Raw genomic sequence first — 21,151 nt, forward strand, 5'->3', positions numbered from 1 at the left:
ACATTGCTATCCTGAGTGAAAGATAAGAAGAGTTAAATGATCTGCTGAACGAAATGAACAGTCTAATGAGTATGGTTTGAGAGTAAATCGGAGAAAGACGATGGTAATGAGAAGTAGTAGAAATGAGAACAGTGAGAAACTTAACATCAGGATTGATGGTCACGAAGTCAATGAAGTTAAGGAATTCTGCTACCTAGGCAGTAAAATAACCAATGACGGACGGAGCAAGGAGGACATCAAAAGCAGACTCGCTATGGCAAAAAAGGCATTTCTGGACAAGAGAAGTCTACTAATATCAAATACCGGCCTCAATTTGAGGAAGAAATTTCTGAGGATGTACGTCCGGAGTACAGCATTGTATGGTAGTGAAACATGGGCTGTGGGAAAACCGGAACAGAAGAGAATCGAAGCATTTGAGATATGGTGCTATAGACGAATGTTGAAAATTAGGTGGACTGATAAGGTAAGGAATGAGGAGGTTCTACGCAGAATCGGAGAGGAAAGGAATATGTGAAAAACACTGATAAGGAGGACAAGATGATAAGACATCTGCTAAGACATGAGGGAATGACTTCCATGGTACTAGAGGGAGCTGTAGAGGGCAAAAACTGTAGAAGAAGACAGAGATTGGAATACGTCGAGCAAATAATTGAGGACGTAGGTTGCAAGTGCTACTCTGAGATGAAGAGGTTATCACAGGAAAGGTATTCGTGGCGGGCCGCATCAACCAGCCAGTAGACTGATGACCAAAAAAAAAAAAGGAAAATATATAGTAATCATACTATACTTATGGAAATGTAAAAATACATTACACCTGCGTAAAATATAATAGTTGCTCATTTGTAGGAAAAACTCCTAATGAAAGCTACTTTGGTGTTACCCCCTCCCCCATTCTGGAGCCTTCAACCACTCGTATTCCTATTACATTTTAGAGGAGGAGGAGATTACTGACCGTCGACAACGAGGTCATTAGAGAAGGAGCACAAGTTCGGATTAGGGAAGGAGTGGGAAGGAAATTGGCCGTGCCCTTTCTAAGGAACCATCCCGGCATTTGCCTGAAGCGATTTAGGGAAATCACGGAAAACCTAAATCAGGATGGCCGGACGCGGGATTGAACCGTCGTCCTCCCAAATGCGAGTCCAGTGTGCTTACCACTGCGCCACCTCGCTCGGTTATTACATTTTAGTTCCTCATCGAACTTAATGTGGGTTCACTTACAGTTGGTGACAATTTGTTGTGTACATGTTTCATGCGAAGATGATGACAAAAAGTACCAACCCGAAGATAATTATATATAGTCTGAAGATAATTAACATAAATGGTAATATATCCTTGACATTCGTCAATTTAGTATTCAGTTTTTCTCTTATTCATATCTTTGATTTCGCTGTCATTAGGACTGAATGTCATGTGTTCATTTTTTATATACCAAATTAAACCGGTTTTTATTAAATATGACGCGTTCCCATTATTATTTACTGATTATTTTAGAAGATGATGATTTTATATACGGAATTTCGTGGGGGCGAATATTTGTTCGTAATTTATGGCCAGTTTTGAGCCTGATGTGCTGCAATATATGTTAATGACGTAAACTGTAAGTATATATTTCATAATTATACACTAATTTACATTCATTGCTTAATACGTTTTACATCTTCAACAATTTTATGTGGTCTTACTACCTGCATTTTTTGCTTTTAGCAGTTACTTGAAAATGGCATAAAAGGTCGAAACCTGGATTGTAATTAAATAAACAACAATACAGTGGATGGCAGTGCATTCATTTAAAACTTATTCTATAACTGCTGCAGAGCAACACAAAAAACTGTTTACTTCCAGTGGATATCGCTAATCGTAGTTTTAGCATTTTGTTTGCGAAAATCAATCCAGTAAGACGAAGATGGGAACTTATATTTGATTACATAGTCTAATGATAAAAATTATTTTAAATGCAAGTAAATGATTCTTGTGATTGTTAAAGGGGTGACTCCAAATAATATAATGTAAAAACCGTATGATCCACGTTAATGTTGCTGATAACAAATAATTTAATTTTTTAAAATTTTTTAACGAATTTAATGATATATATCGTTCTTACATTACTCTAGTTAATAATAATATGAAATTGGATCTTCATTGTCACTGGTGGCAATGGTTGGTGTATACCTCAAGTAGGGGAGAATGTTGTACCTAGAGCAGAGTATAACTTTCTAATACATGACGTTCTTTAAAGTTAAAATCTTCAGCATTGCTGGGCCGCATCATATGTCCTCTAAATTAATGGACGTTGCGACCCCTCTGCTGGGATCTTCAGGATATTTCGGTGTCCACTATTGCTAGAACACGTGATGTTTTTTGATTGGTGTCTTACTCTACTGGCAGATTTTAGGCACTTGTTGTTAAAACATGTCTTGCGTGTAGCATTTTTAACAAGTTGGTTACAATTAAACTTTCTCTACTTTAGAAGGCCCACTTGGGAAACGAGTAATCGTAGGACAATGAAACTTTGTCTGGCCATTTTTAGGAACATGCGCAAGAGGAATAAGGAAAAACCATCGAATGAAGCACATTTTAATTTCAACATTCGAGGGTAACATTTAATTATTCGTACCATGTTTATGGTCCAGGTTAAAAGCATTGCTCAGTTTGAGGACCATCTGCATCTACGAAAGCTTGGAACTGCACTAGAGATACCTTTTCGCAACCGTTCGCAGCACTTTTCGAACGATGGAACATGGAGTGCTGAGCTGTCGTGACACAGCTGGTGCACTGCTTGTAGCTCGCACATTGTGTCCATTATTGTCAGGCGTGGCAACACTAACTTCTTCAACAATTTGTGGCGCAATTTGGTGTCGGCCTTTCCTAGGTACAGTTCCAAAATCGCCAGTTATTTCGAACTTTCGTATCATACTTTTCAACCTCAGGTGCGGAAACTGGTCCTCTTTGTTATACTTTAATGCGTCGAGACACGTAAAGAACAGCAGAACTATTGCTATTGTTTTGATGAAACCGCTTTGCGAATAAAGCCCTGCCGACCTTATCCATACCGATGATGACTGTCTACAACATTAATGCAAACTTATACTTGTGTTTCAAACCTAACTCTCTGTATCTGTACCGGCGCCTAATGGAAAGTCATGACACAAAGACTACAAAAAATACTAATCCTGCAGCACACAGAGTTAACATTATTTCTCTGAAGTTGAGGATACGTATGGTAAATAGCTTCCATCAAACTGGATCAGGTAGCGAAAGATTACTTGTAACCAATCGGTATAGTTTGCCTTCTACGCATTTAAATGCTTCATAATACACTCCTGGAAATTGAAATAAGAACACAGTGAATTCATTGTCCCAGGAAGGGGAAACTTTATTGACACATTCCTGGGGTCAGATACATCACATGATCACACTGACAGAACCACAGGCACATAGACACAGGCAACAGAGCATGCACAATGTCGGCACTAGTACAGTGTATATCCACCTTTCGCAGCAATGCAGGCTGCTATTCTCCCATGGACACGATCGTAGAGATGCTGCATGTAGTCCTGTGGAACGGCTTGCCATGCCATTTCCACCGGGCGCCTCAGTTGGACCAGCGTTCGTGCTGGACGTGCAGACCGCGTTCATCCAGTCCCAAACATGCTCAACGGGGGACAGATCCGGAGATCTTGCTGGCCAGGGTAGTTGACTTACACCTTCTAGAGCACGTTGGGTGGCACGGGATACATGCGGACGTGCATTGTTCTGTTGGAACAGCAAGTTCCCTTGCCGGTCTAGGAATGGTAGAACGATGGGTTCGATGACGGTTTGGATGTACCGTGCACTATTCAGTGCCCCTCGACGATCACCAGTGGTGTACGGCCAGTGTAGGAGATCGCTCCCCACACCATGATGCCGGGTGTTGGCCCTGTGTGCCTCGGTCGTATGCAGTCCTGATTGTGGCGCTCACCTGCACGGCGCCAAACACGCATACGACCATCATTGGCACCAAGGCAGAAGCGACTCTCATCGCTGAAGACGACACGTCTCCATTCGTCCCTCCATTCACGCCTGTCCCGACACCACTGGAGGCGGGCTGCACGATGTTGGGGCGTGAGCGGAAGACGGCCTAACGGTGTGCGGGACCGTAGCCCAGCTTCATGGAGACGGTTGCGAATGGTCCTCGCCGATACCCCAGGAGCAACAGTGTCCCTAATTTGCTGGGAAGTGTCGGTGCGGTCCCCTACGGCACTGCGTAGGACCCTACGGTCTTGGCGTGCATCCGTGCGTCGCTGCGGTCCGGTCCCAGGGCGACGGGCACGTGCACCTTCCGCCGACCACTGGCGACAACATCGATGTACTGTGGAGACCTCACGCCCCACGTGTTGAGCAATTCGGCGGTACGTCCACCCGGCCTCCCGCATGGCCACTATACGCCCTCGCTCAAAGTCCGTCAACTGCACATACGGTTCACGTCCACGATGTCGCGGCATGCTACCAGTGTTAAAGACTGCGATGGAGCTCCGTATGCCACGGCAAACTGGCTGACACTGACGGCGGCGGTGCACAAATGCTGCGCAGCTAGCGCCATTCGACGGCCAACACCGCGGTTCCTGGTGTGTCCGCTGTGCCGTGCGTGTGATCATTGCTTGTACAGCCCTCTCGCAGTGTCCGGAGCAAGTATGGTGGGTCTGACACACCGGTGTCAATGTGTTCTTTTTTCCATTTCCAGGAGTGTATATATAATAGCTACTTGGAATATTTTGTTAATTTTATTGGCGCAGAATTTTGTGGTGAATATAATATTATATATTTTTAGAAGATGGATAGTTAATCCATACTTCGTCGGTAGTGCCCCAGCTTGTACTTTCAGACAGTTCTTTCACCATAGAACACGCGATAGCTGCAAATCAACTGACTTTCTGTAATCTCTTAGTAATTTTATCTGTCTCGATCATGAAAATAGGTTTCAGTTTTCAATAGCTTCTGTTTCAAAATGTATTTAACTTGCATCTGATGTCTGATAATACATCTGTTTAATTTGCCGCGCGCTGTAGCCGTGCGGTCTTGGGCCTCTTGTCACGGTCCGCGCGGCTCCCCCCGTCGGAAGTTCGGGTCCTTCCTCGGTCGTGGGTGTGTGTGTCGTCATTAGCGTAGGTTAATTTTAGTTAGATTAAGTAGTGTGTAAGCTTAGGGACCGATGTCCTCAGTAGTGTGGTTCCATAAGACCTTACAACAATTTTCCAAAAACCGCAACGCTTTCAAATGGTTCAAATGGCTCTGAGCACTATGGGACTCAACTGCTGAGGTCATTAGTCCCCTAGAACTTAGAACTAGTTAAACCTAACCTAAGGACATCACAAACATCCATGCCCGAGGCAGGATTCGAACCTGCGACCGTAGCGGTCTTGCGGTTCCAGACTGCAGCGCCTTTAACCGCACGGCCACTTCGGCCAGCCGCGCAACGCTTTCAAAACTCTGTATAATACTTCTGTTCCTCTGTACATGGACATTTTGTAACTTGTAACTTGTTTTCGCATTTGGAATAGACATCAATTTTCCAGAGTGTTTTTTGTAACCGTGCAAAAATGCTGCTGTGGGAGCACAAAAAATCAAATATGCTCCTCTTTAAGAGCCTCTGACAGGAAAGTGTCAGTCCTCATTCTGCCTTCCTCACGAAAAATTTTGGGATGTGAACGTTTTCTGCCATATACAGAAGCTACATTATTTGCTGAAAACTGCTAAATGTTACTCATACACCAGGCAAGTCTCTGCAAACTGTGTTACGGTTTCATCTTGTTTCTAATGCTTCGTGACGAAACTGCGCCGGAAATCTGCGACCAGATTTCTGCTATTGCCCTCCAACCATACACCAGAGCCCGTGGAACCCTACCGTATTCCTCCTGGAAGGGCCCGTGTCGACTCCTCTTGCCACACTACTGACCTGAGTCAGTCTCGTCGCCACTCTTCCTGCGTTCATTGGATTACAGTCAATTGTCAATTCTGTCTTTACGATCCTCCAAAGTCCCTCATGTCAATGATTCGCTCTTGCTCGGATTCCAATAAGCAGCACTTGTGTGTTCTTTGGACACGCTGTATGGCAATCTCCACTTGAGAAGTTTGTGTAACGTTAGACACCATAACTCACCATATGCACACACCATTCGCCATCCGTGGGAATGTTTTTTTTTCTGTGCTGAAAATACATAGGGTAAAGTTCTTCTAATGAAGGAATATTAGTCACTCTATTCCGCTGTGATGGAAATATTCGAATGTCAGTTCGTTAGCGCTCAGTCAAACTGTTCAAGGAGTAATGATTTCCCTTGCCTTTAGTGTGCCGTTAATGGAAGATATTCCGTAACGGAAGGAATCAGTGATTATTGCTACATATATCCTAACAAACAGATCGCTAATTTATAGCTCTTCGTGGTAGTATGTAAATATTACATGAATTTCAGTATTTATTGTATCAGGTGGGTACATAAATTCGTTGCTTTTTCGTTTTGCACTTTGGTATTCCGCTTGGTTCCCCATGAACCATGGACCTTGCCGTTGGTGGGGAGGCTTGCGTGCCTCAGCGATACAGATGGCCGTACCGTAGGTGCAACCACAACGGAGGGGTATATGTTGAGAGGCCAGACAAACATGTGGTTCCTGAAGAGGGGCAGCAACCTTTTCAGTAGTTGCAGGGGCAACAGTCTGGATGATTGACTGATCTGGCCTTGTAACATTAACCAAAACGGTCTTGCTGTGCTGGTACTGCGAACGGCTGAAAGCAAGGGGAAACTACAGCCATAATTTTTCCCGAGGACATGCAGCTTTACTGTATGATTAAATGATGATGGCGTCCTCTTGGGTAAAATATTCCGGAGGTAAAATAGTCCCCCATTCGGATCTCCGGGCGGGGACTACAAAAGAGGACGTCGTTATCAGGAGAAAGAAAACTGGCATTCTACGGATCGGAGCGTGGAATGTGAGATCCCTTAATCGGGCAGGTAGGTTAGAAAATTTAAAAAGGGAAATGGATAGGTTAAAGTTAGATATAGTGGGAATTAGTGAAGTTCGGTAGCAGGAGGAACAAGACTTTTCGTCAGGTGATTACAGGGTTATAAATACAAAATCAAATAGGGGTAATGCAGGAGTAGGTTTAATAATGAATAAAAAAATAGGAGTGCGGGTTAGCTACTACAAACAGCATAGTGAACGCATTATCGTGGCCAAGATAGACACAAAGCCCATGCCTACTACAGTAGTACAAGTTTATATGCCAACTAGCTCTGCAGATGATGAAGAAATTGATGAAATGTATGACGATATAAAAGAAATTATTCAGGTAGTGAAGGGAGACGAAAATTTAATAGTCATGGGTGACTGGAATTCGTCAGTAGGAAAAGGGAGAGAAGGAAACATAGTAGGTGAATATGGATTGGGGGGAAGAAATGAAAGAGGAAGCCGCCTTGTAGAATTTTGCACAGAGCATAACTTACTCATAGCTAACACTTGGTTCAAGTATCATAAAAGAAGGTTGTATACCTGGAAGAATCCTGGAGATACTAATAGGTATCAGATAGATTATATAATGATAAGACAGAGATTTAGGAACCAGGTTTTAAATTGTAAGACATTTCCAGGGGCAGATGTGGATTCTGACCATAATCTATTGGTTATGAACTGCAGATTGAAACTGAAGAAACTGCAAAAAGGTGGGAATTTAAGGAGATGGGACCTGGATAAACTGAAAGAACCAGAGGTTGTAGAGAGTTTCAGGGAGAGCATAAGGGAACAATTGACCGGAATGGGGGAACGAAATACAGTAGAAGAAGAGTGGGTAGCTCTGAGGGATGAAGTAGTGAAGGCAGCAGAGGATCAAGTAGGTAAAAAGACGAGGGCTAGTAGAAATCCTTGGGTAACAGAAGAAATATTGAATTTAATTGATGAAAGGAGAAAATATACAAATGCAGTAAATGAAGCAGGCAAAAGGGAATACAAACGTCTCAAAAATGAGATCGACAGAAAGTGCAAAATGGCTAAGCAGGGATGGCTAGAGGACAAATGTAAGGATGTAGAGGCTTGTCTCACTAGGGGTAAGATAGATACTGCCTACAGGAAAATTAAAGAGACCTTTGGAGAGAAGAGAACCACTTGTATGAATACCAAGAGCTCAGATGGCAACCCAGTTCTAAGCAAAGAAGGGAAGGCAGAAAGGTGGAAGGAGTATATAGAGGGTTTATACAAGGGCGATGTACTTGAGGACAGTATTATGGAAATGGAAGAGGATGTAGATGAAGATGAAATGGGAGATAAGATACTGCGTGAAGAGTTTGACAGAGCACTGAAAGACCTGAGTCGAAACAAAGCCCCGGGAGTAGCGAACATTCCATTAGAACTACTGATGGCCTTGGGAGAGCCAGTCATGACAAAACTCTACCATCTGGTGAGCAAGATGTATGAGACAGGCGAAATACCCACAGACTTCAAGAAGAATATAATAATACCAATACCAAAGAAAGCAGGTGTTGACAGATGTGAAAATTTCCGAACTATCAGTTTAATAAATCACAGCTGCAAAATACTAACGCGAATTCTTTACAGACGAATGGAAAAACTGGTAGAAGCGGACCTCGGGGAAGATCAGTTTGGATTCCGTAGAAATGTTGGAACACGTGAGGCAATACTAACCTTACGACTTACCTTAGAAGAAAGATTAAGAAAAGGCAAACCTACGTTTCTAGCATTTGTAGACTTAGAGAAAGCTTTTGACAACGTTAACTGGAATACTCTCTTTCAAATTCTGAAGGTGGCAGGGGTAAAATACAGGGAGCGAAAGGCTATTTACAATTTGTACAGAAACCAGATGGCAGTTATAAGAGTCGAGGGGCATGAAAGGGAAGCAGTGGTTGGGAAAGGAGTGAGACAGGGTTGTAGCCTCTCCCCGATGTTATTCAATCTGTATATTGAGCAAACAGTAAAGGAAACAAAAGAAAAATTCGGAGTAGGTATTAAAATTCATGGAGAAGAAGTAAAAACTTTGAGTTTCGCCGATGACATTGTAATTCTGTCAGAGACAGCAAAGGACTTGGAAGAGCAGTTGGACGGAATGGACAGTGTCTTGAAAGGAGGATATAAGATGAACATCAACAGAAGCAAAACGAGGATAATGGAATGTAGTCAAATTAAATCTGGTGATGCTGAGGGGATTAGATTAGGAAATGAGACACTTAAAGTAGTAAAGGAGTTTTGCTATTTAGGGAGTAAAATAACTGATGATGGTCGAAGTAGAGAGGATATAAAAGGTAGACTGGCAATGGCAAGGAAAGCGTTTCTGAAGAAGAGAAATTTGTTAAAATCGAGTATAGATTTAAGTGTCAGGAAGTCGTTTCTGAAAGTATTTGTATGGAGTGTAGCCATGTATGGAAGTGAAACATGGACGATAACCAGTTTGGACAAGAAGAGAATAGAAGCTTTCGAAATGTGGTGCTACAGAAGAATGCTGAGGATAAGGTGGGTAGATCACGTAACTAATGAGGAGGTATTGAATAGGATTGGGGAGAAGAGAAGTTTGTGGCACAACTTGACTAGAAGAAGGGATCGGTTGGTAGGACATGTTTTGAGCCATCAAGGGATCACAAATTTAGCATTGGAGGGCAGCGTGGAGGGTAAAAATCGTAGAGGGAGACCAAGAGATCAATACACTAAGCAGATTCAGAAGGATGTAGGTTGCAGTAGGTACTGGGAGATGAAGAAGCTTGCACAGGATAGAGTAGCATGGAGAGCTGCATCAAACCAGTCTCAGGACTGAAGACCACAACAACAACAACATATTTTTTTGTCGACTCTTTCTTCCTTCGTAGTTCACTGTTGATATTTGAGTTTACACAGTTATTTTGTCATTTGGAGATAGTGGAGCTGTGGACGCTAAAAAGTGGAGTGCCAAGCGGAGAAATGGGAACGTTTCCGACGTATTCTCTTGTTTGAGTTCAAAAGAGGCGTGACAGCTACAGAAGCAGCGAGGAACATTTTCGCCAAGTATGGCATTGCAGAGAGTACGGCAAGAAAATTGTTTTCTTGTTTTAAGGATGCTCGTTTTGAAATTAGTGATTTTCCACGTTCGGGTTTGATGAAGAACGTCAAAACGCATTAATCCACAATGATACACGTCAGTCTACTCAAGAAATGATAAATGTGGCGAGACCTATTGTTCCATCACTGTGCGACATTTGTATTCAGTGGGGAAGGTTCAAAAATCGGCTGTAAGGGTGGCACATGCCATAAGCTAGAATAAAAAAAATTTGTGGGTGACCACTCGCGGATCTCTGCTTGTTCGTCATCAACTCGCTCTTAAACAACACCAACCATTTTAGGAAATTTGAGGTAAGTTCCTATGGGACCAAACTGCTGAGGTCTTCGGTCCCTAGGCTTACACATTATTGAATATAACTTAAACTAACTTACGCTAAGGGCAACACACACACCCATGCCAGAGGGAGCACTCGAACCTCCGACGGGGTTAGCATGCGAACCGTGGCAAGTCGCCTAAGACCACGCGGCGACCTCGCGCGGCCAGCTACCTTTACTATCTTGCATCATTAATGGTGACGAAAAATGGTATTCTTATGCTACCATAAGAAAACTTATGGAATTATCGAGCCCAAACAAAGCAGCAGCTCCCCGTACAGAGACCTACGCACATCCGAAAAAGACGTTTTGCGTCTGGTTGAACAGCGAAAAGTGTAGTGTACGACGATTTGCTTCACCAAGGTGTAACCATCACTGCTTATATTTGTTGTCACAACTGAGACGTCTTGTATACGGAATCCAAGAACGACGAACCCGAAGACTGCGTTCAGAGACGCTAGTACACCAAAAGGTCCGCCCGCATTCTGATAAACCGACGAAAAGTACTAGAGGGAAGTTCCGTTGGGAAGTCATTTCGCATCCAACTTAGTCAACTCATATTGTTCCCTGAGATTTTCATCTTTTCCGTGCTCTATCGAACAACCTTCCAGGAACTTCCTTTCCCGATTAGAATGCACTCCGAACATGGCTCGACGAGTTTTTGCTACAAAATTACGTGATTTCTACAGTCGTCGGATTGAAAAGTTATACCAGCGTTGGCATATTGTTGCAAATAGTGAAGGAGAATATAGCATTCACGACTTAAGTCTCTGTGGCGTTTATTAAACTTAAGGGAAAACTCCACAAAGTTATGCATCACCATAATATAAATAACAATTAAATAGCTCTTTACTCTCTGTTTTTGGCAAATACAGTGTAATGCAATCGTCAGTTTTCGTGAAAATTTCTGTAAACCAAGAAGGAGTGATTCCTAATGTGACAAACTGAAAACCACATCACAGACCGAGATTCGAACTCAGGCCGACACCTTCAATGGACGGTGCAAAAGCAGTAACGTAAATGGTCAAACGCAGGGAGGGATTTCAGTTCGAATCCCAGTCCGGTAAAGAGTTTTTACTCTATGCATTTTGCAAATTGCAAAGGGAAATACATTTTTTTTTGCTCGAAGTTCGCCTGATGTAGTCAGAATTAATGAGATCCTCGGATGTAAAGTCTAACGGCATCTTTTCACGGTCTTTTGACAATCCACCACCTCGTAACATCGAGGCGATGCTACAGCCGTTGGTTTTCATAAGGGCATTATCTGTCGTGACGAAATTCTTGCGCTCCCAGTTGAAGTAATTAGACCCATCAGTCTTAGAACAGTACACTTTGTAAAAAAACGGTTAGTTTAGGCCATCAGATCTCCAGAATCTGAAGATTTCATAGTTTTCTTGCCTTAATATCGTTTGTATCCGTTGTTCGTTTCTACGCCCAACTGCGGCCTCCATGTCCTGCTTAGGCTGAATGTTGCGTCTTAGTTAGCAAAGTATAATTATTCGCGTAGGTGCGGCTGGTCTTGTTCATGAAGCAGTAGCAGCAAATGTTGTGTTTATGTAGTGAATACCATGTTGTCTATTCTGACAGCATCTGGGACACGGTATGAATGACAAAGATCTAAAATCCCGTTATTACTTTGTTTTATAGTCAGCAAAAACCCCAACAGTGATAAAACTCTAAAGATATGGAATGCGGTTCTTGCAGTGTTGGATAAGACTGCGGATGGCGTGACGCTTGACAGTTGTGTATCTGCTGCTCAGCACTTTCAGAGTTCGCCCGAACTCCAGACAGCCAAATTTTACCGCTAAACTGCAGAATCCGTGGTTACAAAAATTACAGATTGTTTTTATGCCCTCAGTCATGTGTCATCGGGTCAGTTGCGTTCTGTCACAGTCGATCTCCAAACATCTTTATCGCTTGATGTGGTTAGCGGATGCTTTGTCGAAATCTCGCAGACTCTTAGTGACACTACAAAATGTAAACACGATAACTTCTGAAACATTCCTATTGCTGCTGTTCTGTAATGTGAGAGATTGATCATCCACTGCAGTGTCCATTGTGAGCGGGCTTCAGCTCACAAACAGTTGAGGGGAGATATGAATAGGAGTGCATGTGAAGGATAAAAAATAAACTACGACGATGTTATAGTTTCATACATACCGATATAACTGTCTGGGGAGAGGACTTAGTTATATTTTCTAGGAAATACTTCGTTGACTTACATGACAAATGCAATAGATGCACAAAAATTACAGTGTCATGATGAGTTGTTCCTATCTGGTTAAAATCCACTGGAATGACAACTAAATTACGAAGTAATCTAGCGTAATCAGAGTGAGCTGATAATATTTACACTCTCAGTTAATACGGCAAATATATTATCAATCTGGCGCGTTTAAAGAATGACGAGAGCGTTTCAACACATACCGTTGAAACCATCTCGCCTTAAATACACTCCTGGAAATTGAAATAAGAACACCGTGAATTCATTGTCCCAGGAAGGGGAAACTTTATTGACACATTCCTGGGGTCAGATACAACACATGATCACACTGACAGAACCACAGGCACATAGACACAGGCAACAGAGCATGCACAATGTCGGCACTAGTACAGTGTATATCCACCTTTCGCAGCAATGCAGGCTGCTATTCTCCCATGGACACGATCGTAGAGATGCTGCATGTAGTCCTGTGGAACGGCTTTCCATGCCATTTCCACCTGGCGCCTCAGTTGGACCAGCGTTCGTGCTGGACGCGCAGACCGCGTGAGACGATGCTTCATCCAGTCCCAAACATGCTCAATGGGGGACAGATCCGGAGATCTTGCTGGCCAGGGTAGTTGACTTACACCTTCTATAGCACGTTGGGTGGCACAGGATACATGCGGACGTGCATTGCCCTGTTGGAACAGCAAGTTCCCTTGCCGGTCTAGGAATGGTAGAACGATGGGTTCGATGACGGTTTGGATGTACCGTGCACTATTCAGTGTCCCCTCGACAATCACCAGTGGTGTACGGCCAGTGTAGGAGATCGCTCCCCACACCATGATGCCGGGTGTTGTCCCTGTGTGCCTCGGTCGTATGCAGTCCTGATTGTGGCGCTCACCTGCACGGCGCCAAACACATATACGACCATCATTGGCACCAAGGCAGAAGCGACTCACATCGCTGAAGACGACACATCTCCATTCGTCCCTCCATTCACGCCTGTCGCGACACCACTGGAGGCGGGCTGCACGATGTTGGGGCGTGAGCGGAAGACGGCCTAACGGTGTGCGGGACCGTAGCCCAGCTTCATGGAGACGGTTGCGAATGGTCCTCGCCGATACCCCAGGAGCAACAGTGTCCCTAATTTGCTGGGAAGTGGCGGTGCGGTCCCCTACGGCACTGCGTAGGATCCTACGGTCTTGGCGTGCATCCGTGCGTCGCTGCGGTCCGGTCCCAGGGCGACGGGCACGTGCACCTTCCGCCGACCACTGGCGACAGCATCGATGAACTGTGGAGACCTCACGCCCCACGTGTTGAGCAATTCGGCGGTACGTCCACCCGGCCTCCCGCATGGCCACTATACGCCCTCGCTCAAAGTCCGTCAACTGCACATACGGTTCACGTCCACGATGTCGCGGCATGCTACCAGTGTTAAAGACTGCGATGGAGCTCTATATGCCACGGCAAACTGGCTGACACTGACGGCGGCGATGCACAAATGCTGCGCAGCTAGCGCCATTCGACGGCCAACACCGCGGTTCCTGGTGTGTCCGCTGTGCCGTGCGTGTGATCATTGCTTGTACAGCCCTCTCGCAGTGTCCGGAGCAAGTATGGTGGGTCTGACACACCGGTGTCAATGTGTTCTTTTTTCCATTTCCAGGAGTGTATTTTTCACATACTGAATTACGCATGTAAGTTAACGTCAACTACTTTACCTGTGAGCTCGATAGATGTTAGAACCGTGGCACTTTGACACGTGTCAAGCAATAAGCTCTTAATTCTACATGTTAATTGGACCTCCTTAATTCCATGTAAGAAAAGAGAAAAAAATGTTTACGGCGTAAAGCAAAAATACAATATTTTCGTAGTTAAAGCTATATATAAAAGTCCTTTATTCAATAACGATCTAACCAACATTTCCCTATGATTATTTGTAAAGCTGACGCCACGTCGTTCATTAAAATGTTTTTAATAAAATGACGATAGCAAAAGAAAGTCTAGGACTTACGATATCTACAATCAACTGACGGGCTGTCTGATGATACAGAACGCTGAACCGTATGTATTCACCTCTTCTTTGTGAAAATAGTGTAAAATCCTGTGCATTTTCTTTGGTCCGTGCTAGGGTTTACTTACATTCTATGTCGATTAGTGCCATGGGCTACAAATGGCCCCACAACTGCGCCCAGCCTCATGAGCATATGAATATATGGAAGATCTACTGCTGGTGCATTGTAGGTACTAATTCATTTTATCTACTGCCACTTTTGAACTATCACCCGGGTAACCCAAAGTTACTGAATGGATGTTCTACATACTGGTCTTGGCCAGTTTATTGAGAACACTGCAGCTGATTGGGGAATATTGACTCCATATTATAGGCGTATTTTGTAGGTACCCGAATAGTGCAAAGAATTATTGCCGGTACGTTAAATATATTTGTAATCATCGTCAGTCTTGTTTAGTGCACATATCCTCGCTAGTCAAGTTTACGTACTTTGATGTTTGCAAAACTACGATAACTTAGTTCCATTTGAAACTGCTGATAAGACGTTCATTAATTATGTGAGGCGTTTTCTTTAAAATTTCGGCCCTCTTCTCCCCCATGGTGAGACTGTTTGAGGTGTGATGGGACCTCCTGCCCTCCCCCCTCACGTAAAGTTTATTTCCTGGTGGTGTAAAAATACGATTTTTTTATTTGTTTCAAAAATAATTAAAATACTTCGATAAAACCGAGTTTTATTTATAAAATGGAGGAAATAGTATTTGTTATCTATGATTAAAAATACTTTATTTAAAAAGAATTAGTAGTATTCGGACGGACAGACGGTCGGGTGCAGACAAGGAGGACAAAACGGCTCCACGAAAATAGCACTAACAGTTTTGATGGATTCGTAAACTATTGGCATTTTGTTAGTATATTATATACATTAAATGCCATTTTAGCTTTACTTAGTTTGCAGATGAAAGAATAGGTTGTCTGAACCATTGTTTGAGCCGTAAGATGACGTAGCTTTTCAATCTCTAAGAGAATTCTTGTCGGTTTTCTTCAGCTCATCATCCGTCCACAAACGATTATCTTGTTGCTCGCACATGTGTTTAGACTTGACAGCATGCCGCTTAAAATAATCCTTATAAAAGTTTCGATACAAATTTTCGTCGAACACAATATTACCGGCTTTATATTCGTTGCAGAACATTATGGCTGACTGACACGCAGCAACTTCGACCGGCGCGGCATATAGCTTCTCGAATTAAATCTGACACTTGCGTAGCACTTGTTTCTAACTGAGGCATGCACACAGCACTCAGTTCAGTTCAGAGAGGCAATAAAGTCTGGTGGGCACTATAGTCTGTGCTCGGAATTAATTATGTAAATCAAAATGTCATCCCTTACAATAAAATGTTTCTCTGAATTAAAAAGTTGACATGAGATTGTAATTGCCTCTCCTTCCGGCCTCCTTTAGTGAGATTTGGTGAGATTCTGCCGCATGCCGCACGCTCTTCCCACATTCTCCCATTTCGAACTCAAATAATGGACGTCCCTCTCTGCATTCAAGCTGTGGTCTCCATCTACAAGTTTTACAACTCCTCTGCCCCAAACTGTTTTCTTACTACTACCCAACTAACTGTATATTGATGGCTTTGCATGATTATAGTTAACCTTTCTCTTGTTCTTATAAGTTTATGGCAAAAACTCTTTCCTCCGGAACTAGATCAAATGTCTGCTCATTAGTTATTTGGTATACGCATCAACCATATTTAACAGTCGTCTGTAGCACCATATACAAGTTCTTCTATTTGCACTTGTCTTTGCTCTTTACTGCATTAACACATGAAAATTCAGAACATGTAGCAAGATGAAAATAATTAGTTTTCAAATGCCGATAACATAATTAAGTTTAATACGAGGGCGGTTCAGAAAGTAACCTCCGATTGGTCACAGTGCGGGTTGTGGGGGGAGTAGCGACGCCATCTGTGCGTTCACGCACTCAACAGGCTAGTTTAGTTTTTGTGGCAGTTTGAAATGTGTGCTGCAATAGAAAACCCCGCCAAATGTGAAGTGCGTGCTGTCATAAGGTTTTTTTACAGCCAAAGGATATTCTGCAGCAGCTATTCATCGTGAGCTTTGTGCCGTGTACGGACCAAGAGTTATGAGTGAAGGAGTTGTCCGTGAATGGGTACGTTTATTTAAAAGTGGACGAGAAAACGTTCATGATGAAGAGAGGAGTGGTAGACCATCATTGGTGACTGACGAACTCGTTCAAACAGTTGATGCAAAAGTTCGTGAAAATCGACGTTTCTCAATGTCGGAGTTGTCTACTGGTTTTCCACAGATTTCTAAGACTCTCTTGTACGAGATAGTGACAGCAAGATTGGGTTACCGTAAGTTCTGTGCACGATGGGTGCCCAAAATTCTTACCGACCACCACAAAACTCAAAGAATGGCCTCTGCATTAGACTTTCTGTCACGTTATGAGGACGAAGGAGAACCATTGTTAAACAGAATCGTGACCGGTGACGAAACCTGGATTAAGTACGTGAACCCTGAGACAAAAGAACAATCAAAGATGTGGGCACATTCAAATTCGCCTACCAAACCAAGAAAAGCCTCGCAAGATTTTTCTGCCAGAAAACTGATGGCAACGGTGTTTTGGGATGCCAAAGGGGTGTTGTTGGTTGAATTCATGGAACGTGGTACGACCATTAATCAAGACGTGTACTGTGAAACAATAAAAAAGTTACAACGGGCTATACAGAACAAACGCCGTGGTATGCTGACTTCCGGTATCGTTTTTTTGCACGATAACGCCCGTCCTCACTCTGCTCGCAGAACAACGGCCCTTCTTGAGTCCTTCAAGTGGGACGTTATCAACCATCCACCTTACAGCCCAGACCTGGCGCCAAGTGATTATCACCTGTTCATGCATTTGAAGAAATGGCTCGGGTCACAGCGGTTTGATGACGACGAAGAGCTCAAAGATGCGGTCACAGGCTGGCTCCAGGCACAAGCGGGTGATTTTTATGCAGAAGGAATTTCAAAGCTTGTGAAGAGATACGATAAGTGCCTCAATCGCTATGTAGAAAAATAGTGCAAAGATGTAGTTGTAAGATGTATATATTAAAATATTTTTATTTAACTTGGTGTATTTTTTTAAATCAACCGGGGGTTACTTTCTGAACGGCCCTCGTAGATACAATATAAATGTTTTGAGTTGTCGTTTGTTAGTGGTATACCTCGTTTCTACCGCCTCCGTGTCTGAGGTCGCTAATGTGTTCGAGGTGGCACTCCACTCAAAGGTACGCTTGTTCAAATCCAAGTGTTCTAAAATTTTCACTGCTAGTATTTGGCTGCAAGGTGTGGAGAGATGGTGGCGACGAATTTCTTGATCACCAGTCTTTGCAAAAATGTCCTGGATTAAACCCAAACCTCTCTGCAGTATCTGTTGAAGTGATGCTATGTGACACGGTTTGATGGCGACCCGTCAGATGTGGAGGGTAATTTGGACAGTTCCGTTGGTGCTGTTCGAGAGGATTAGGCTGTGTATCGGCATAGGATTACGTCATGTCCCTTCTCTTCATTCACAAAAATCCAAGACTTCACAGTACAAGCACTCAGGATAATCATTCACTCGACGAAGAAACGCACTTGAGACTTCTAACGGGTGTGAGAAAGGCAATGGCAAACCACCTCAACAATTTTTCTGTCGACATGTTTCTTGGCCGTATTTTCCGTCAGTGGTTCTGTGCGGATGTCGCATGAATTCTTCCAAATTCAATGAATGAAAACCTCAACTTTTTATTACAGTGCGTGGTCGGTTCCCAGGAAGAAAACGCTGAAGCAACCTGCCGGCGACTAGGACCTATTCAAAGACGGCTATGTAGGATTTCTGCGTCTGTTTCCTTACGCACATTGACAATGGGACTTCCTTGATTTAGCCGTTGTCGCTAAGCATGCTGATGCAACGGCGCTCGACTCCGAAGTAAGCCGGTTCGAATTCTGAAGGGGGATGAAATTTTCACTACCAGTGTTTGGTCTGCAAGGGGTAGAGAGATAGTGGCGTAAGGTTTCTGATCACCAATCTTCGCGCTAATGTGCCGGATTAAATTCCAACCCTGTCCGCAGTGTCTGATGACATGAGGACATGTGACACTTTTGATGGTCATCCGTCCGTCGGATGAGGACTTTAAGCTCGACGTCTCCCTTGATGTTCTTCGAGAGTAGCAGCCTATGTGCCGGCATCGGGTTTAACCCTCTCGCTCCTCTTATCACCTCCAACACGAACACGACGCTGCACTTCACATTAAACTATTACAGTCACCTACACTTAAGAGTTACATTTACAAAAATTGCTCATAATTAGCGACAGAAATGTGTCTGTAAGCGTGAAGTTTAGGGAAAATATTTCTAATTTAGCGGCTGAACTTGCCCTTCGGGTTCTCACAGACATTTCTGCTCTATGCCCTATGACTTTACTTTGCTCGTCGTGTAAAGATAACATCACACTTAGCAGCAGTTTTATTAGGGTGTTTCGAATGTCAATCGAGAGGCATTTGAAGAGTAATGGAGTCTTGTAAGGAGGAACACGACACGTCGTTGAGTGTCCCAGTACTTAAATTTAATCTGAAAACACATTCCAGAGTATTTTAAAAACCAACTCTCGTTCCCTCTTAAGACCGCCTTCTGTTTACTCGGCAACGCGCTTTGTATTCCGGCGCACGGACAACACGCCGGTTAAAAGCTTTGTCACCGCATCCCCGAGGTCCCGACGCGTAATTTGAAACCGGGTGTTTAACTTTTTCGCCGCAACCGCCGTAACGAGGAGCTACTTCCAAGGCGGGAGCTCTGTAATTGGATGGCCGGCGCGCTGCAACCAACCAGCCAGCCAACCACCACAGCCGGCGCCGGCGCCGCCGGCGGCCGCTACAAAACAAATGCGCCACGGCCGCCTCGCCTCCTTACGCCCCCGGACGCTGCGCACACACTTTTATGCAGCCACTGCTGGGTGCGGCCGCTGTGTTTACGTCGTTGCTCCATGCTATTTTTTCAGCGCAGATTTGGAAGTCCTGCGTAACGCTCAAAGGCAGCGTTTCTGTCTCAGCTGCTGAGGGCTCCTAAACTTGGTCAAGAATAACATTCTTTGCAGTTCCGTGATGTTTTGAAACGCAAGGCTGTCTATTTTATTACGTACTCACGAAAACGCCAGAGTTATTCAGCGACTTTATATCCCCCGATAACCCTACGTAATGCAGTACGCGACGGAATACATCTTCATAACATTAGTGACGTATTTCTTTTATTAAATACAGTATTTTTCAGAAGGAAACGGGCATAAATTGGAGGAATTAAACATGGATCTTTTTCTTGGGTCATCACTCTCCTGACTGGTTTGAAGCTGGGCTTCGTAAATTTCTCTTTTGTGCCGACCTCTTCAGCCCTAAGTAGCACTTACACGAAAAGTCTTCCTTTACTTGTTGGATGTGGTATTGAGTGTCAATGTTGCTCTACAGCTTTTACCCTCTATAGCTTCCTCCACTACAGTGGAGGCTATTCACTGATCTCCACACGGCTGGTCCCGGTGGAGGTTCGAGTCCTCCCTCGTGCATGGGTGTGTGTGTTTGTGTTTGTGTTTAGGATAGTTTAGTTTAAGTAGTGTGTAAGCTTAGGGACTGATCACCTTAGCAGTTAAGTTCAAATGGTTCAAATGGCTCTGAGCACTATGGGACTTAACATCGTGGTTATCAGTCCCCTAGAACGTAGAACTACTTAAACCTAACTAACCTAAGGACATCACACACATCCATTTCCGAGGCAGGATTCGAACCTGCGACCGTAGCGGTCACGCGGTTCCAGACTGAAGCGCCTAGAACCGCACGGCCACATCGCCCGGCAGCAGTTAAGTCCCATAATATTTCACACACAATTGAACATTTTTGATCTCCACACATGTTCTGTCATCTTTTCCCGTCTTCTTGTGAGTCTTCTCAGAATGGTCCTTTCTTCGCTGATTCTGCAGCGTGCTTCTTCATTCGTGCAGTGAATCCACCTAATTTTCTAAGTCCTTTTATAGCAGTAACCCGAAACGCTTCCATTCCCTTTTTTCGTTTTTCCCTCAGTCCACGATCTACTACATCGAAATTTGGTGGTCATTCCTCAAATTAAAGCAAATGTTTCATACTAATAGGTTTTTTTAGGCTAGGAATGCCCTCTTTGCTTCTGCTAGTCTGCTTTTTATGTCCTCCTTTCTTCGTCAATCATGTTTCTTTTCCTCCTGAGGTAGAGAAATTTAATCACTTATAACACAATTTTTACAATGAATTTATCTCTGATCTCATTACTGCTAAGCTTTATTGTTTTCGTATTTCTTACTTTTAGTGTCAGTCCATATTCTTCGTTTATTAGACTGCTCACATCATTCAACAGATCCTGTAAATGATCTTGTACTTCTTCTTAACTTCCATTGAGGATATCTGTGTCATCGCCGGCCGCGGTGGTCTAGCGGTTCTAGGCGCTCAGTCCGGAACCGCGCGACTGCTACGGTCGCAGGTTCGAATCCT

Source organism: Schistocerca nitens, chromosome 4, assembly GCF_023898315.1.
Source record: "Schistocerca nitens isolate TAMUIC-IGC-003100 chromosome 4, iqSchNite1.1, whole genome shotgun sequence".
Lineage (NCBI taxonomy): Eukaryota > Metazoa > Arthropoda > Insecta > Orthoptera > Acrididae > Schistocerca > Schistocerca nitens.